The following is a 7,811-nucleotide window of genomic DNA, read 5'->3' on the forward strand; positions in this document are numbered from 1 at the left end:
AGATGTTCTTACAAGCTAATATCTTTTTAAAGTATGATACTTTGTAAAACACTGTGTAATATGAAGCGAGAATTCTCATGACCCGTCTGCAATGTGTTAACAGGCATGTGATAAATGGAAGAAAAGATAAATGAATGAATGAGCAAACGAGTCTCATTTTTTCCCAGAGGCCCGGGATAAGTGATCTGACTTGGGTCGCCTGGCAGGGCTGTCAGTGGGCCACGCCCCCTCTGCCGCTGCACTCATGGCAGGCCCAGGAGCAGAGTGCGGACGGACAACCTGAGAGTGCTTGGCCAGGTCTGACTAGAAGGAGGAACAAAACTGGACTGAAACCTCCACGTACCTTGGCTCAGGTCCTCAGCGATGCACGTGTAAATGGCGGCTGGAGCCCTGTAAGCTCAGGGGTGTGGAGCCACTCGGCCGCCCCGTGGCTTCCCTGTGGCTGGTGGAGCTGACAGCACAAGAGTCTCCTGGTGGGGCCGCCTCCATCCCTGGACTCCACCCACTGCTCAGGCTCCCAGAGAGCTCTCGGGCGCCCCCTAGGAAGAAGGAAAGGGTAGGTTGGGAGAAAGGTAGAGTGACCAGAACTTTCAGAGCCAGTCTTAGCTCAGGCTCCCACACTAAGTTGAGGCCTTGGTGGAACCCTGGACTGTGTTTCCAAGAAGCTGGGTAGCAGCAACCCGCCACCCCTGCCACTCCGCCAGGGACCTGTGCCAGGGGCTGTGGAATGGGCTGACCTGTTCCTCGGAAGCTTCCAACTCTGCACACCAGCTCCCTTGTCCTCTGTGTCCCTGTGGCGGCTCCCTGGGGTCTGGTCTGCCCTGCTTCTCCCCAACTCGCTTCATGCCTTGCCCCAGGGCCCGGGGAAACTGCGAATGGCCATGCCCTGCAGACAAGCTTCGGCTGGGACCAGGGACATTGGACCCTCTGCACAGCCCTTCCCTCTTCTCAGCCATGTCCCTGGGAGAGGCTGCAGTTTTTCTGGGGTCCCTGGCTGGAGCCTGAGAGAGCTTTCAGGCAGAGAAGCCAGAGACAATGCAGTTGCCCCATTGGTCCCTCTCCTCTGCCACCACCTTAGGAAACGTCTGGTCAGCATTCTCCGACCACCTACCCGTCTAGGGTTGCCTAATGCGCATCAGTGCCCCCAGCGTTCTGGCTGTCTGCCTGGTTGCCATCCTCCTCTCTATGACCAAGCCAGAGCCACATGCGTAAGCTTTTATAGAAATCTCTGCCCCAGAGGGAAGGGAAGGGAGAGGAGAGACTAGGAGAGACAAAGAAGGGAGAAGGAGAGGTGAGGAGGAAAGGAGACAAGAAAGGGGGCCTGTAAAGGTGGGCTGAGTGGGTCCCTGACATCCCAGACTTTGTGGGGAGCACAGTCTGGGGAGCTGGGGGGCATTCTTCTCCTCTGGTTATAAAAGTCAGGGCCAGAGGCTCCTCAGATGCACTCCAGGTCAACCTCCTGACTTTACTGAGGACCCCGAGGGGCCAGGAACCCAGTTCCAGACTCCACTCCAGCATCTTTTACATTCTCTTTCTTGTGTTGTTGGAGTCCCAGTACCAGGAAGGCTTCGGGCCTGGGGCAAAGGGTGCAGGAATGGGTCTGGCCTGGAGCCCCGCAAGGGGAAATCAGGGTGCAGGTGAGGACCAGGTCCCTTCCTGGAATCACCCACAAAAGCCTTTAATCTGGATCAAAAGCAGCTGCAACCCCCAACTCATCTCTGGTTACTGACGCACAGCAATGCCCAAGGGGAGGCTCAAGTTCAGGGTAAGCTGACCTTGACAAAAGCACTGAGCCCTCTAAGTATTTGCTAAACAAGCCGTGTCCACGCAGTGGGGCAGCCTTATTTAAAGCAGCCTCCTTGCCACTGGACGTGTTTTTAAGACGGCCCATTCTGTGCCACGCATTCCTCATCCTGAAGCAGTAAACAGCAATCCACACACAGCCAGCCACCTCTGAGGTTCAACATAGACCTTCCCACCCCTAACATTGGTCGTTAACCTTGTGAGCTGCAGAGGAACCAGCTTCCGAGGGGCAGAGTGGGTCAGAAGAGAGGAGACTGGCGACTCCTGGACACACACCTCCTCTGCCCCCTCCCCCACCCTCCTCCCAGACCCCTCTAGAGCACCATGGCCACATGGAAACTCACGGGGAACAGTTGGGGCTTTTTATAATCTTTATTTGTTGACAGTTCAGGCTATTTTTTTTCCATGCCGCAAGATACCAATGCCTCCTGAAAAAGTTGTGAAGAAAAAACGTCTATTTTGGGGTGATCAGCCTCCTCAGAGCTCCTCCTCCCCGCTCTGCATGGCTTCAGGAACGGCCTGCCCTCTGGTCTGCAGCTTGCATGGAGTAAAGGTTTAGTCCTGGACACACTGCGGCTAGGGGTGCATTTTTGCCCCCCCTCTTGTGATTTTTCTGCTTATAAAAGAAGGCAGAAGTAGGAACACCATCTAGCTTCCTTCTGCTGTAGGCCTACCTGGTGGTGGTTTCCAAAGTGCCCTGTCCTCAGAGATCCACATCCCCAGAGACTGGGTGGGCCATGTATTCCCCCATGGCATTAGTGATGGTGGCATTTCAGCTCTTTAAAGACATAAACCAAGCGCTCACGTTTTTCTGCTTCAAAGCTGCAGTATATGGAGTATACGGAGGCCTCAGCCAGCTGTGGCTCCCGGGAGGCAAGGCCAGGGTACAGGATCATAAGTGAGTGGGCAGAGGGGCCTGCATGCTCATATGTCTACCAGTGGAGGCTCTGGCCAGACCAAATTGGGAGTGGATTCTTCAATTCCTGCCTTGAGCAGCCTTGCCAGCCCACAGTGTGGCCGTAGGAAGTCTGCAAGGGGCTGGCTGGGCTTTGAGGATCCCAAGCAGGATTCTCACTTGTGTTCCTTTTACTGCCTCACCCTGTTTGTTTACTTTTTCAGGAGATCTCCTGGGCACCAGCACCAACGTCGGCATAGATTTTCCAACCCCGCTTAGACACTCAGAAATTCCTACCCCAGTTTTGCCCATGTCTTCTGTGCCATCTGCTCCCCATAGGCAGCCCAGGTGGCATAGACACAATGGGGGTGGGGCCCGCTTTATACAGGGGGTGCTAAGCATGGGTCTGTGCGGGGAGAAGCAGCCAGGAAGGAAAGGAGAGTTAGAAGGATCGCACAGTCTCTGATCTCAGCCCTGGAAGGTGCCATGAGAAGACCGTTTAGCCACCCCCTGGCTTTGGGCAAATAACATTGTTATCCCCAATGGAAGATCAGAGAGGCAAGGTTCATTGCCCAACATCGCACAGCCAATTCCTTGTGGCGAAGAGACTAGAAGGGCTGCAATTGCCCACATTTCTGCCCGCATTTGGGGGCTCTTTGCTCCCTTGGCTTTCTTCTGTCTTGTCACCATCCTGCACCTTGGGGGTTGTGACAGAGATGCCCTTCCATCACCCTTTAACAACCCAGTGCCAACTGCCCCAGAGGTCAGGCTAGCCTCTCCAAGCCTATCCTTAATTATTCCCTATCCTTCCTGAAATTCTAGAATTTTCTTTGGCTGAACTAGTCCCCATATTGTGAGTGACCACTTAAGGAAACTGAAAGTAGGGATGATGCAAAATCAGATTCTCTTTCTGCCCATCCCCCCTCCCCCCAATACTTCCTTCTTCCATTCTCAGCCTTGGTAGCCATCAGCTGATATTTTGCTGAGTTCCAATTTGGGTCAGGAGCTGCTCTAATGAGAAGGATGGCTGATAAAATACAGGGCTCCCATGCTAGGAAACTATATTGGGTGTCAGTGCTGAAATGAATCTTGGAGGTCACCTGTCCTTGTACATGAGAAAGTTGAGGCCCAGAGAGAAGAGGAAATTGTCTGCCATCACACAGCTGCATGAGGACAGAATCCAGGCCTCCTGATGGACATTGGACCACTCTTTCCAAATTACCAAGCCAGTTCAGAATATGTAAATGCCCCACAGCATGGCATGGACCATGACCCCAGTTCCTGTCCCTCGAGTAGCCCTTGACCCCCTGGGTGACCTTTGTCTTGGCCCCAGGTGAGTGTCTCAGCCCACTGGGCCTGGCCAGCAGGAGCCATGCTCTTGCTCTGAGTAAGACCCTCCATTTGGGCTGACCAACCTGGTTGTGCCTCTTTGGGTAACTCACAGGGAGCTCATTCCTCCTCCCACTGTCTTCCCCTGCCCTGCCCCATCCCCTTCAGCCCAGCCCAACCGGGAGCCTAGAGGGAGCACAGAGCAATGACAACCCGAAGAAAAGGCCAGCATAGTCTGTGGAAGACCTCTCTGGACAACATGTGAGTAGCCATTGGGTGGTATGAACTCCCTCCCCTCCCCATGAGGTTTTCCCACCTCATTCATTCAGCCATCAGACATTTACTGAGCACCTACTGAGTGCTTGCTGCCAGATCAGCCTGAAGGATACTCTTTTGAATAAGCATAGTCCCTTCCTAAAAAGTTCTCAGTGCTGAGAGAGAAGGCGAGGTGGTGGTGGTGGGGTGGGGGGGGGAACCCTAGAGGAGGATGATAGAGTAGTGAGATTGGTATTATTAGGGGAGCACAGAGAAAGAGCAGGGAACCCAGACTTTATAGGGGGTATTCAGAGAAGGCTTTCTAGAGGAAGTGACATCTCTGCTGAGACTTGAAGGATGACTAAGCATTATCCAGGCTCAGGAGGTGGGAAGAAGAAGAGTGTTCAGGCGGAGGGAACTGTTGGAGCAAAGATCCAGGAGGGTCCCATCCCCTTGTGGAGACCTGGCCGTGCCCCTGAGCCCTGGGCATGGGGGCTGAGAGACTCCCAGCTTTTGATTTAATGCCTTCCTCCTGCTGGGTCTCAGCATGTTGAGATGCCTCTGCTTTTGCTCTCAGCTGGTTCTGAACTTTGCCCCAAGCACAGGGTGGCAATGCCACATGCCCCAGACTCTGCACACTGGGGGAGGGGATAGAGCTCACATCACAAAGCCTGTGAGGTAGGCTTCGTCCTGGAGAGGAGTGGAGAGAAAAGAGGTTAAGAGCCTGCAAATAGGTGAAGGGCTGGAGCTGCCTGTGAAGCAAATGGAACAGGCAGGTTGGAGGGGGGCACAGGGAGCTTGGCACTGGGGAAGGATCTGCAGCGACACGGGGACAGGAGGGCTTGGTGGTGAGAGCCTGCTGTGTAGGCACCTTTCTGAGAACCAGGATGGAGAGTTCTTTCCCCAGACTGGGCCTCCAGCTTCAGGAAGATGGCAGCCATGTGATGTCCTGAGGAGGGTGGTTATAGGGATAGAGATAGATGGTGACCTATCTATCTGGCATTGGAGGGCTGGACAAAGATGAAGCAAATGTGGGGACAGGTTCATGGGAAGGAGGCATCACAAGAGGGCTTTGGTGAGGGAAGAGATGGAGGGGAGGTGGGAGACTGGACTCCTGCTTCTAGGCTGCCAATAGCCCCCCAGGCTGCAACCACACATTGCCCACCCCCCTCCCCCCGTGCTCACCCTGGGGTGAGTAAGCCAGGCCATGGCAGAGCATTGCCCAGGCCCACCAGTGGAAGGACAGCTAGCTAGTGGGAGAATCAACAGCTGATTCTGAAGCGCTCCAAAGAAATGGGCAAGGAGGCTGGTATGTGTGGGGGTGTGCGTGCATGCATAACAGAAGATGAGCGGAGGCAGAGAAAGAGGCCAGGAGACTCTGAAAAAGCCTCCCACCAGGCCTGACTTGAGAAGCAACCTGAAGCAAGGAAAATGGACTCTGCAGCTGAGGTGGGATGGGGTGTGGTGGGGGAGGGAGGGAGCTACCTGTGCCATGAGCCACTGCTGAAGGCTGGGAGCTGGGGACTGGGACAGGGCTCTGATAACTCCTTGGTTGCTGGTGAGGGACCCAGCTTCGGAAAATGTCCTTGTTTTCCAGGATTCTGGCATTGGCGGGCTGGACAAAGATGGAGCAAATGTGGTAGGCAGATCCTTGGCCCGGAAGCCACGGTTCCGAGTGTGTCTTAAATAGGTAGGAGGGGTGAGTTAGTTGAAGGCCAGGGCTGGGTTGGGAGACCTGGCATCAGCCACAAATGAGGCAGGGGTTGAGGGCTGGAGCTAGCTGGTGATCTCCCCCTCACATCCAGAATCTTCCATTGCCCTGGTGTGAGGAAAATGCTGGGAGCTGGTGCCTGGAGAGCCCCATCACTGAGCTGGGAGTGAGAAACTCCAGGTGGGGTCTTTGTAGACTGGCCGGAGGGAGGTGTGCAGAGGCCCCCAGACAGACCAGGGTGGGCCATGGATGTGATGATTCAACAGTGAAAAAGACTAGAGGGTCATGGGGTGGAGGGAGAGAACTTGGAGGGACTGTGACGCTGGGAGAGGGCTGAGTGGGGTTGTGACTGGGAATGCCTGAGAGGTGATGTAGTCCGGAAGGACTTTGTTTTGAAGAAAAACTGAAGGGATTGTGGGCAGAAAGCAGGGCTGGGAGTCAAGGTGACTCCCCCCCCCCCCCCCCCCAGCAGAGCACCTGGCTCTGCCCAAGACAGTTTACAGAGTGTGGGTAGAGGGTGCAATTTTACTCGGCCAAACTTATGCCTCTGAACCCCCACAGTCCAGCCTGGTTGAGCACTGTGGTTCCCAGGCTGGCTTTTTCTACAAGGAGGGAGAGGGTCCTGGCTCCATAACTGCAGGCCCAGTAGCCCCAGGACTTTGGGTAGAAGGCATCTGTTTTCCTGCTCTGTGCTGTACGGGGCTGTCTGGAGCTGGTGAGGGGAACAGGGTGTTGGTGGAAGAGGTTCTGCCAACCCCTGTCTCCCCCCCACACACACACACTCACACTCACACGTGATACCACCAAGAAGTGACTTCTAGCATCCAGAGATGATGGGTTGAAGTTCTTCAACACCGAACAAGTGGGAAGAACACACCTGTATGTGGTTGTTTCTCTCCTAAGCATGTATTCAAGACACTATTTTCTGTTTTATGGAAAGTGAGTCCAAGCTAGAAAGAAGTGTGTGGTAGCTCGCCCTTGCTCATCCTCAACCTCTTCTTCAGGTCCAGGTAGATTCCAAAGGAGGCAAGGGAAGCATGTTTATCATGAACACCTTGATGGGCAACTTCCAATTATATCCATTGGGGAATATGCTTCAGATAGTGCAAAATTCATTTTTAAATTTGGCTTTTTTGAGGGGGGGGGCGGCAATAGATTTCTCTTCCTAATCATATTTTGCATAAACTAGTATTAGAGTGGATTTGCATTTTTTGGAGCACAAGTTGGAGGTGTGATGGAGGGGGGTAAGTGAAAGGCATGCCACTCTGGGCTTTAAAAAGTATCCAGAGGTAAACGACAAGATGGATAAAACCAGACTGAGCTAACTACTGTAATTACTAGCAGTCAATATCATTATAGGCAAACTAGCCTTGAATATGGAACCTTCCTTTGAGGACCACTCATATTACAGATGTTATCTCCATTTTACAGAGGAGTGCTTTGATACAGAGAGCCCAGAGGTGTCTTAGGTACCATCTCCAGGACTAGTGTCTTCGTGGTATTTTTTTTTCAGAGGTCAAAGATACTGGTGAACACCAGGCGGCAATAGTATGGGGGGTAGGATGGAAGTGGAAACCGCTGGAGGAGAGTGAGGGGGAGACGGCTTAGGGGGGAAACAGGTGCAGGTGGCGCTGGGACCCACCCAGTCCGAGGACCAGGCTGCCGCTGCAGGGGTGGTGATGGAGAGAAGACACTCAGCTCCAGGAAAATTCCCACATTGGCAGAAACACTGTCTCCGTCGCCTCGTGGGCAAGCAGTGGAGGGCTGGGTTTAAAGGACAGGGAAAAAATGTCGAGTTCCCCTCGTCTAATTCGCATC

This window comes from Plecotus auritus (genome assembly GCF_963455305.1).
Source record: "Plecotus auritus genome assembly, chromosome: 6".
In the NCBI taxonomy this organism is placed as follows: Eukaryota; Metazoa; Chordata; class Mammalia; order Chiroptera; family Vespertilionidae; genus Plecotus; species Plecotus auritus.